This window comes from Pipistrellus kuhlii, unplaced genomic scaffold, assembly GCF_014108245.1.
Source record: "Pipistrellus kuhlii isolate mPipKuh1 unplaced genomic scaffold, mPipKuh1.p scaffold_m20_p_18, whole genome shotgun sequence".
Classification (NCBI taxonomy): domain Eukaryota; kingdom Metazoa; phylum Chordata; class Mammalia; order Chiroptera; family Vespertilionidae; genus Pipistrellus; species Pipistrellus kuhlii.
In genome coordinates this window covers 12106636-12116424 of record NW_023425493.1, presented here as the reverse complement: position 1 = coordinate 12116424, position 9789 = coordinate 12106636, and positions in this window count along the sequence as shown.

Genomic DNA, 9789 nt, shown 5'->3' with positions numbered 1-9789 from the left:
GGCTCCCTGGGCTCTGTGCTGGAAGCTCTTCATTTAACACACCTCCTGGGATCTACAGGGTTAAGTGTCATCCCCATTTCACAGGTGGTGAAAGGAGAGGCTATGGGGATTAAGGAACCTGCCTAAGGAGGCCCAGCTTGGAAGCAGCAGAGTCAGGAGTCAATGTCCCACTCTCTGCCACTAAGGCTCCTCCAAAGGGTAGCCTGCTGGGGGTGGAGAGGCAGGGGATGTCCCAGCTGGGCCTGTGGAGTTGGGCCACTGCGTCCATCATCTGTAAAGTGGGCATACTCTTTCCAGTTCCCAAAGGAACGTGTGACTTAGTGGTCCTCAGCCATCTCCAGCCCAAGTGGGAACAGTTTATAAACAGAGGATTACCTATTGGCCCTGCTGCCTGAAGCCAGATCTCTTGCAATGCCAAATTCCTGGAGTGCTTCAGTGACAAGTGTGTTATTAGGAGGCAATTTATGATGCCTTATTCAGAGTGAGTCACCAAATCCCTGTGCTGAGAGGCAGGGGGAAGGGGCCTTCTGCAGAGACAGACTTAACGGGAACCCTGCCCCCAGGTGTCCCATTCCTGGATACTCTCCAGGTTCCCACCCTGGGGTCAGCATTTACCAGTGATGAGGTTGGGTGAGAATGGGGAAGGGGAGGGAGGCAGCCTTCTTGTGGGGAAGATGGTGCCCTATGGTAGAGTTACATAGTCCTCACACTGGGTGCAACAGGCTCCAGAATTCTCTCTCTGCTTGCCACAGAATTACTCAGGATGCTTTTGAGTTGGGTTCCAGGTTACTCCGTGGCTCCTCTCCAAGAGTTTTGTTCGACCCTCCTCAGGACCGGGTCAGTCAACAAAAACTTCACAGAATTTGGGTGAAGCCTCTTCTCTCTGCCTTTGAGTCACGAGAGGAAGATGATAAAGAATTAAACTGAGACTTAGATCCAGTGCTGCAGCTCTGCTGGGCTTGTTTCTTCCCCTTAAAAATGATACAAGAGCATGTTCATGAGCAAAAGCTCCATCCTTAAAAAGCTGACTCTTTGGGTCATAAATGTGACTGTTAACAGAAGAACCAGTGAGAGAAAATACCTGTCATGGAAGAGCAGGTGACTTCCTTAGACAGGTGCCACTGCAAGTTGCCAGATGAAGCCAACCCTTGCCTGTCTGCTCCTGGGTGCAGCATGAGGGATTTCTTTGACATGCCCCACCTAGAGGTTAGGATACAGCATGTGCATGGGGCTCAGGACATGTGAGCTTCCATGAACACAGTGAAAACCAGCTCACTTCACTGGTGGTCAGTTCTGTAGTCACCCACTTTTGCAAACAGCTAGGCTAGCCAGGATGCAAAGGCAGGCCGCTGGGTAGCCAAAGGAAGTCCAAGGTGTCATTCATGGTGAAGCTCACCCCTCTCCCCAACAGGACAGCCCTTCTAGCTCGTTTGCAGATCCTGTTGACCTTCTTCAATCATAATTCAAACATGATATTTCTGAACCCAAACCACATTAGAAGCACACATACTGGAAGGGTGGTAGAGCCTCTAGCACTGAGATGTTCAATATTTGGAGGGTGTGTGACCTCTCTGAGGATTTGATGAAAGCTGTAAACTATAGCCTCAGAAAAATGTATTTTCACCCATGTGCTCCAAGCAATATTGGGCAGTCTGAGCCCCCTGAGGCTCACCCAGAGAGCCCAGGGTAAGAACCACAGCTGTGCAGATAGCCGCACCTGTGAGCTGACCGCCCGAACCCTGGAGAGCAGTCATGGTGACTTGTTTTGAGGAAGTGCCCCTGTGCCTAACAGGCAGTGTTGTCATAGTGGCCCTGGCAGAGCCAGCTGTGCATGGTTCCTCCACCTAACACTTACTTACAATGTGTGGCATGCCAGGCACTCTTCTAGGTTTTCATTTATTGGATTTTCTCTACATGATCCATCAAATGTGAAAACATCTTCAGACATGCAGGATTCAAAAACTATACCTGTCATAAAAAATGAAGCCATGGCATCTAGGAGGAAGGGCTCCAGCAAAGCGAGGGCAAAGGGTTGTCCCAGGGGCCCAGAGCAGGGAGCCAGCCCCGCCCGAAGCAGTGGAGGAGCTCAGGCCTGGTGAATTGTGGGAAAAGTATTGCTGGGCCTTTGATAGATCCATGAAAGGCAATGGGAATACAGTAAGTAGAAGAATTAAGAAATGGGAAGGAGGATTATTATTTCAGGGGGGAAATTTGTAAGAAATGAAATCTAGCCCAGCTGGTGTGGCTCAGTGGTTGAGTGTCAACCTATGAACCAGGAGGTCAAGGTTTGATTCCTGCTCAGGGCACATGCCCAGGCCAGGTTGCAGGCTCTGCAGGAGGCAACTGATCAATGGTTCTCTCTCATCATTAATGTTTCTCTCTCTTCTTCTCTAAAAAAAAATCAAGCAAAAAAAAAATTGTTTTTTTAAACGAAGAAACGAAATCTAGAGTAAAGAACAGAAAAAGCTGATACTGAGTCGCTGGTTTTTGCTGTGTCTTTTAGCCCCATTTGATTTCTAAGTATAGGCATAGGTCGCCTTAATAACATAAACATTAATTTTTATTCGAAAATAAAGAGTATGGGCTCTAATGTCCAATTACCTGTGTTCAAATCTCTCTTTATTATCTTACCGATAGCAGGGCCTGGGTCAAGCTGCTGCCTTCTGGGGCCTCTATTTCCTTGTCTGTGTTGTAAAACTGAGGTGAGGATTAAGCTTAATATCTGTAAAGGGCTTGGCACAAAATATATGCTCAATAAATTATAGCTATTATGGTCTTTAAGATTTCTGAGCAACTCTGTGGTAGTGAGTGAAAGCACACTCCACTGCCCCCCGGGTTTAGGAGGGCCGAGAAAGCCTGGGCAAATGTCACCCTTCGTATTTGCCAGTAAGCGCTCCAGCTGTTGTTACGCTGCCTCTATTCAGCGGGCTCCCACCCCTTCCCTTCTCTCTTGGTCATTAGCGATGTCACAGTCAGCTTTCAGAATGGGTTAGGAGGAGCTGGGGTGCGGCCCAGAGCGGCTTTTCGTATAAAGGCCCAATTCATTCCAGGGGCCTGCTTGTGGGCTTTCCTTCTGACACAATCGTCCCACACAGCAAGTCGCCTCCATGGAAGGGATCAGAAGCAGCTTCCAGATGGGGCATCAGAGCAGAGCTGGGAGAAGGCCGCTTCAGGCCCAGCTGCAGGCGGGGAGCACAGTGGTGCCAGGCAGAAAGGTCGTGCCCCAGCCTGCCTGGGTTCTGGACTCAGAGGTGCCAACAGAGCTCTGGTGCCCCACCCACCTAATGGGGCCTCGGAGGAGGAGGGCCCAAGACTGAGCACGCTGACCCTGGGCCTAAATATATACACACATTATTTAAGCAAACATATTGAGTGCAGAAAACTGGAGAGAGAAGATACTCTAGCACCATAGTTAGCCATAGTTCTCTCTGAATGGTGGGGTTTGAAGTGATTTTAATTTCTTCATGCTTATCTGTATGTTTCCATTTTTGTATAGTGATTATACATTCCCTTTGTATTTTTTAAATCTTATCTTTCTTGTTGAAAGTATTACAGATGTTTCTTTTTTTCCCCCTCCCTTTGACTCCCCCCTCCTCCCCACTTCCATCCCCTCCCCAGACCTTCACCCCCTATTGTCTGTGTCCATGGGTTATGCATACTAATATAAGTTCCTTAATTGATCTCTTCCCTCCCCACCCCCTTTCTGTTGCATGCTTCCATGTCTCTGGATCTATTTTTATTGTCAGTTTATTGTGTTCTTTAGGTTCCACATATAAGTGAGATCATGTGATACTTGTCTTTCTCTGACCATTTTATTTCCCTTAGTATAATCCTCTCAGGGTCCCTCCATTTTGTCTCAAAGGGTAAGAGGTCTTTATTACAGCTGCATAGTATTCCACTGTGTAAATTTACCACAGTTTTTTATCCATTCATCTACTGATGAGCACTTGGGCTGTTTCCATATCTTAATTATTGTAAATAATGCTGCTATGAACATAGGGGTGCATATATTCTTTCTGATTGGTGTTTCAGGCTTTTAAGGATATATTCCTAGAAGTGGGATCAGTGGATTAAATGGCAGCTCCATTTTTAATTTTTTGAGGAAACTCCACACTGTTTCCATAGTGACTATATCAGTTTGCGTTCCCACCAGCAGTACTATGGTTCCCTTTTTCTCCACATCCTTCCCTCACTTACTGTTTTTTGATTTATTCATGGCAGGTGTGAAATGGTACCTCATTGTCATTTTAATCTGCATCTCTCTGATGATCAGTGGCATTGAGCATTTCTCCATTGTCTCTTGACCATTTGTATGTCCTCTTTAGAGAAATGTCTATTTAGGTCTTCTGCCCGTTTTTTGATTGGGTTGTTTATTTTCCTGATATTGAGTTGTATGAGTACTATATGTATTTTGGGTATTAAACTATTCTCAAATGTGTAATTGGCAAATATGTTCTCCCACACAGTAGGTTCCCTTTTCACTTTGATGCTGATTTCTTTTGGTGTGCATAAGCTTTTTATTTTGATGTAGTCTCATTCGTTTATTTTTTCCTTTGTTTCTCTTGCCCTCGCTGTTGTAGCAATGAAAATTTTGCTACGTGATATATCTGATATTTTGATATCTAATACCTATGTTTTCTTCAATGATTTTTATTACATTTAAATGTTTTATCAATTTTGAGTTTATTATTTTGTCTGGTATAAATTGGTGGTCTAGTTTCTTTTTTTTTTTTTTTTTTTTTTTTTTTTTTTTTTTTTACATGTAGCTATCCAATTATCCCAGCACCACTTATTGAAGAGGCTGTCTTTACTCCATTGTATGTTCTTGCCTCCTTGATCAAAGATTAATTGAGTGTAATGGCTTGGGTGAATCTCTGGGTTCTCTGTTCTGCCCTTTGTATTTTAAATTAATAAGAATAATAATAAAAAACAGGGGGTGATAAGGCAGGAAGAAAAGTTCCATGGCCCCTAAAAGGCACAGATGACCTTCAGCCTGAGCAGGGAACATGTCAGTTGTCTGACAGCCAGAATTCCTAGAATCCAGAGAACCCCCTTTGGGAGGGGAGCAGGCAAACAGAATGATAAAAACCAGCTAATACTTTGATGGCAGTGTATGCATTTAATTCATACTTCTGTACTTTAATTCATTTAATCCTCACAGCAACCTCATGAGATAGGGTCAGATGGGAGACTGGGACCCAGAGGAGTTAATAAGCACTTGTCCAGAGAACTTGAACTCACACTTCCAATTCCAGGATCTGGGCTGGGAACCAGCACACAAAATGGCAGGAGGAGTATAATCAGAGAGAGTGAGAAAAATGCTCACCCTTTTTTGTATAGTGATTATACATTCCCTTTGTATTTTTTAAATCTTATCTTTATTATTGAAAGTATTACACCCTTTTCCTAAAGAAAAGCAATGTTTTATTTCCTGGGGGTCTTCAAAGTCACTGTTACCTTACTGGGTCCCCTCATCCTGCTCTACCACCTGAGCTCCCAGTGAGAAAGCAAGGTCATGGCCATGAACCTAGAAATCAACCACTGCAGCCTGCATTTGAGGCTCCAGGACTACCTATGGCGCCTCCACCACCAGACACCTAAGTGCTTTTACATCACTATCCCTTTAATCCTAACAAGTGCCCCGTGAGGTCACGTTGAAGCTTGTTTTGTTTGTTTAGTGTTTCCTTTCCCCATCACGCTGTGAGTTCCTAAACACTCGTATCACCAGTGTTTAGGCCGGTGTCCTGCACTTTGCTGATTGCTGCACACTGATGATTTGGCCCCACTAAGCCAGTAAGAAACTGAGGCTCAGAGAAGTGAAGAAATGTGCTCAAGATCCCACAACAAATAAGAACTGGAACTGGGCTTGGAGGTTGGGTTCTGATCCAGGAACTGCGGCTCACTGGCCCTCCTGGGTCCAATATGTCACAAGAGAGATACACCCATGGCCATCCCAGGGGGCAGCAGTTGGGCAAGGGAAGAGGATGCTGAGCTATGAGAGGACAAAGCACATGTGAAGCCAAGAAGCAGAGTTACTGACAGGAGACGGTGTGGAGTGTTGGTCAGGGGCTCAGGGCCAGATGTCCAAATTCTGGCCTTACTTAATAACCATGTGACCCTTTGCAAGTTAGTCTGAGCCTCAGTTTCTCTTTTGTAAAATGAAGGCAATACCTTATGGGGTGTAAGGCTGAACTGAATTATTACTTATAGAATACTTAGAACAGCATCTGGCTTATAATAGGGACTGGAACAGCTCCAGGCTGGGAATATCCACAAGATGGAGAGTTCATGCTTGAGGATCCAGCCACCTCACATTTCCTGTTACAGAGAGCGAGGATACTTGCAAATACACTCAGCAGTGGACCACCATTAGCCAAGTGTCCTGTATCAGCCTTTGCCACATAAAAATCCACCCCCAAATCTAATGGCTTAACACCCCTCCTTACCGCTCAAGGTCCTGTGGGTCAGCAGTCTAGGCTGGGATCACCTGGGCCACTCTCCTGTTGGTCTCACCTGGGGTAACTCCTAGGAGATCACCTGGGGGCTGGTTGATTGAGGGTACGCTTTCTCAACCTCAGAACCATTGATATTAGGATGGGAAAATTCTTTGTCTTATGCATTGTAAGATGCATAGCAGCATCTCTAGCTTCTTTCCACTCGATTCCAGTAGCACCCCTTCCCCCCAGTTAGGACAACCAAAAATATCTCAACATGGGCAACTATTCCCAGGGAGGCACAATTGCCTTCTGATGGAGAACCACTGGCTCAGGGGAGCTCGGCATCAAGATTTGTCTTTGCTCCTGCAGTCTCATATTCCTGGCTAACCCACTTCCTGATAGCAGAAGGGGGGCCAGCAGCAAGAGAGAGCAAGCCTCAAAGCACAGGTGCTTTTCAAGCTTCTGCCTGCATCACATTTACTGATGCCCCATTGGCCAAAGCAGAAGCCAAGTCTCCTTAATGGTTTCCCTGCTTCCACCCTTGTGCCCTGCAGTCTATTACACAGTAAACTAACTCAGCAGCCAGAATATCTGTGAAGAGTCAGCAGAGGTCCCTCCTCAGCTCAGCCCTCCAGTGGTGCCCATTCTGTGTGGAGCAGGGGCCCACGTTACCTCTCCCTCTGACTCCTAGCAGCAGCTCCCTGCTCACTCCATGCCAACCGCAGTGGCCTCAAAGACAGCAGGTGCACTCCCACCTGGAGGCTTTGGCATTTGTATCTCTTCTGCTTGAGAACACTCTCCCCATCTCTCCAGTCAAGTATCTGCATGCTTATTCCCTCTCTTCCTGGGCACAGTTTCATCCCATGTCTCCATGCAAATACCATTGTTTCAGGAAGTCTTCCCTAACTTCCTTAATTAAAATTGCACCCCTCTCCATTTTCTGTTCCCCCCCTTTTCCTTTATTTTTCTTCTCGATGCTTATCAAACATATTTATTTATTTAGTGTTTGTGTGTGTGTGTGTGTGTGTGTGTGTGTGTGTGTGTGTTTTCTTCCCTGACTAAAATGTAACTTCTCTAAGGATAGAGATTTTTATCAGACACATAGTAAGTATTCAATAAATATTTGCTGAATGAATGAATGAACAGGAGTACCCATATCAACTTTTCCCATGAAAACAATTGTACTTAGCCAAAGAATGGAGAGCAAGAAAGTACATTAGATTGTCAAGTTCAATTCCTCCTTTAGTTGAAAGACACTGAGGCCTGGCAAAGAGAAGAATGTTCCAGAACATCTCAGCACATTGATGTCAGGACTGGGCCTACCCATTTCCCAGACAGAGCCTGTCCTCTGGTCCCCATGCCACCCACAGCCAGAGCTCACTCCATTCTGACAACAATTTCCAGTCTCCTGAGCTGTTAAGTTAGAGCAACGGACTCACAGGAACCAAAGAAATGAGGTATGGGGTGGGGGTATTTTTAGCCTGTTGGTTCCTAAGTGCATACATATATAGAAATGTCTATAATGTGGCTATATATAGGTATTAAATCAGGAAGCATGTGGAGTGGTGGGCCAGCTTTTCTGGGGGTGGCTGAGTGTGCCTGTTGCACCATGGACAGTTTCCAGCCAGAGGACTCATTCCAAGGAAACTGGCCCTGCTGAGTCATCTGAAGTCTCACACCTCACATTGGCGGTTCAGAAAGAGTCTGAGGAGTTAGATCCTCCTTATTCTTCTCCTCAGTCATGCAGAAGCACGTGACACTCCAAGGAAGGCCCACCCAGCCCAGTACCCGGCCAAGGCTTTTATGGGCAACATATCTCCAATGCCAGATTGCTCTCTTTGGGGGCAGATGGGAATTCTGAAGGGGGAGCCTGAGCAGAAATCAAAGATGACCCCTAGGATTCTGGTCTGAGCAGCGGTGGGAGAATGAAGGGAGCAGAGCGGGGAGTTTTGTGTGTGTGTGTATGTGTTTTTTTAATATATTTTTATTGATTTTGTACAGAGAGAAGGGAGAGAGAGAGTTAGAAACATCGATGAGAGATGTCTCTTGCACACCCCCTACTGGGGATGTGCCCGCAACCAAGGTACATGCCCTTGACCGGAATCGAACCCAGGACCTTTCAGTCCTCAGACCGACGCTCTACCACTGAGCCAAACCGGTTTCGGCAAGTGGGGAGTTTCTTAAAGAGGAAGACAGGAAGCCAGCTTCTGTCCAAATAAAATATATAAGATGAGGTGAAAACAAAGATTAAAGAGACATAGTCCCTTATCCTAGAACTCATAGCCTGAGGGAATGAGATGTAAACTCACAATACCAGTACAATGTGTGAAGTAGCTTCTCACACACAGCTATTATACAAGGGTGACTGGGGAAGTTGGCCAAAAGAGGAAAAGTTTTTGTTCTGTTTTTCAAAATAATTTCAGACTTACGTAAGTGTTGCAAAAATAGTACAAAGAATTCCCGAATACCCTTCACCTAGTTTCCCCAAATGTTAACATCCTACAAATTTACAGTATAGTCATCCAAACTGGAAATTGACATTAGCTACAAACCTCATTCAAATGTCATCAATTGCCCCACTAATGTCTTCATGTGAGCCAGAAGCCAATCCAGGACCACATGTAGCAGTTAGTTGTCATGTTTTCTTAGTTCCTCCTGGTCTGGGATAATTCCTGAATCTTACTCCTTCGTGCTTGTATTTTGTAGAATGTCCCTCAATTTGGGTTTGGCTGGTGTTTTCTCAGACTGTGCATTTTGACCAGAACACCACAGAGCTGATATTGTGCTCTTCTCAGCGCATCATATCAGGCAGTACCCAGAGCCAGTATGTTGTAAGGTAGTGTTTCCCAGGTGTTCCCACTGTAAAGTTCCTATTTCTTCCTTTGCAATTAATCATCATCTCATAGAGAAATACTTTGAGATTATATAGACATCCTTCTTCTCATCATGTTTTCACCCACAGATGTTTATTTTCATGGATAATTCTTACTAAAAACAATTATTACTGAGGGTGTTTGCCAAATGATGGTTTTCTATGTCCATCGACCCTTCTAACATTTCTTAATTGGAATTCTGTTGTTAGAAAGAGCTGTGCCTTCTCCCTCATTTATTTATTCAAATATTTATCTATATCAGTATAGACTCATTTCTTATTTTATCCTTATACTATAAGTTATAATCTATTGCAATCATTACTTATTTTGTTACTCAATTTTGGCCACCAGGTCAGCCATTAAGAGGGAGCCCCATTAAGTTGGCTCCTGTGTTTGGGAGGAAAGTTTTGAGCTGGCTCCACTCTGCCATCAGAGCAGGAATGCAGACATAGATGATATAACGAATGACTGTGGCTGTG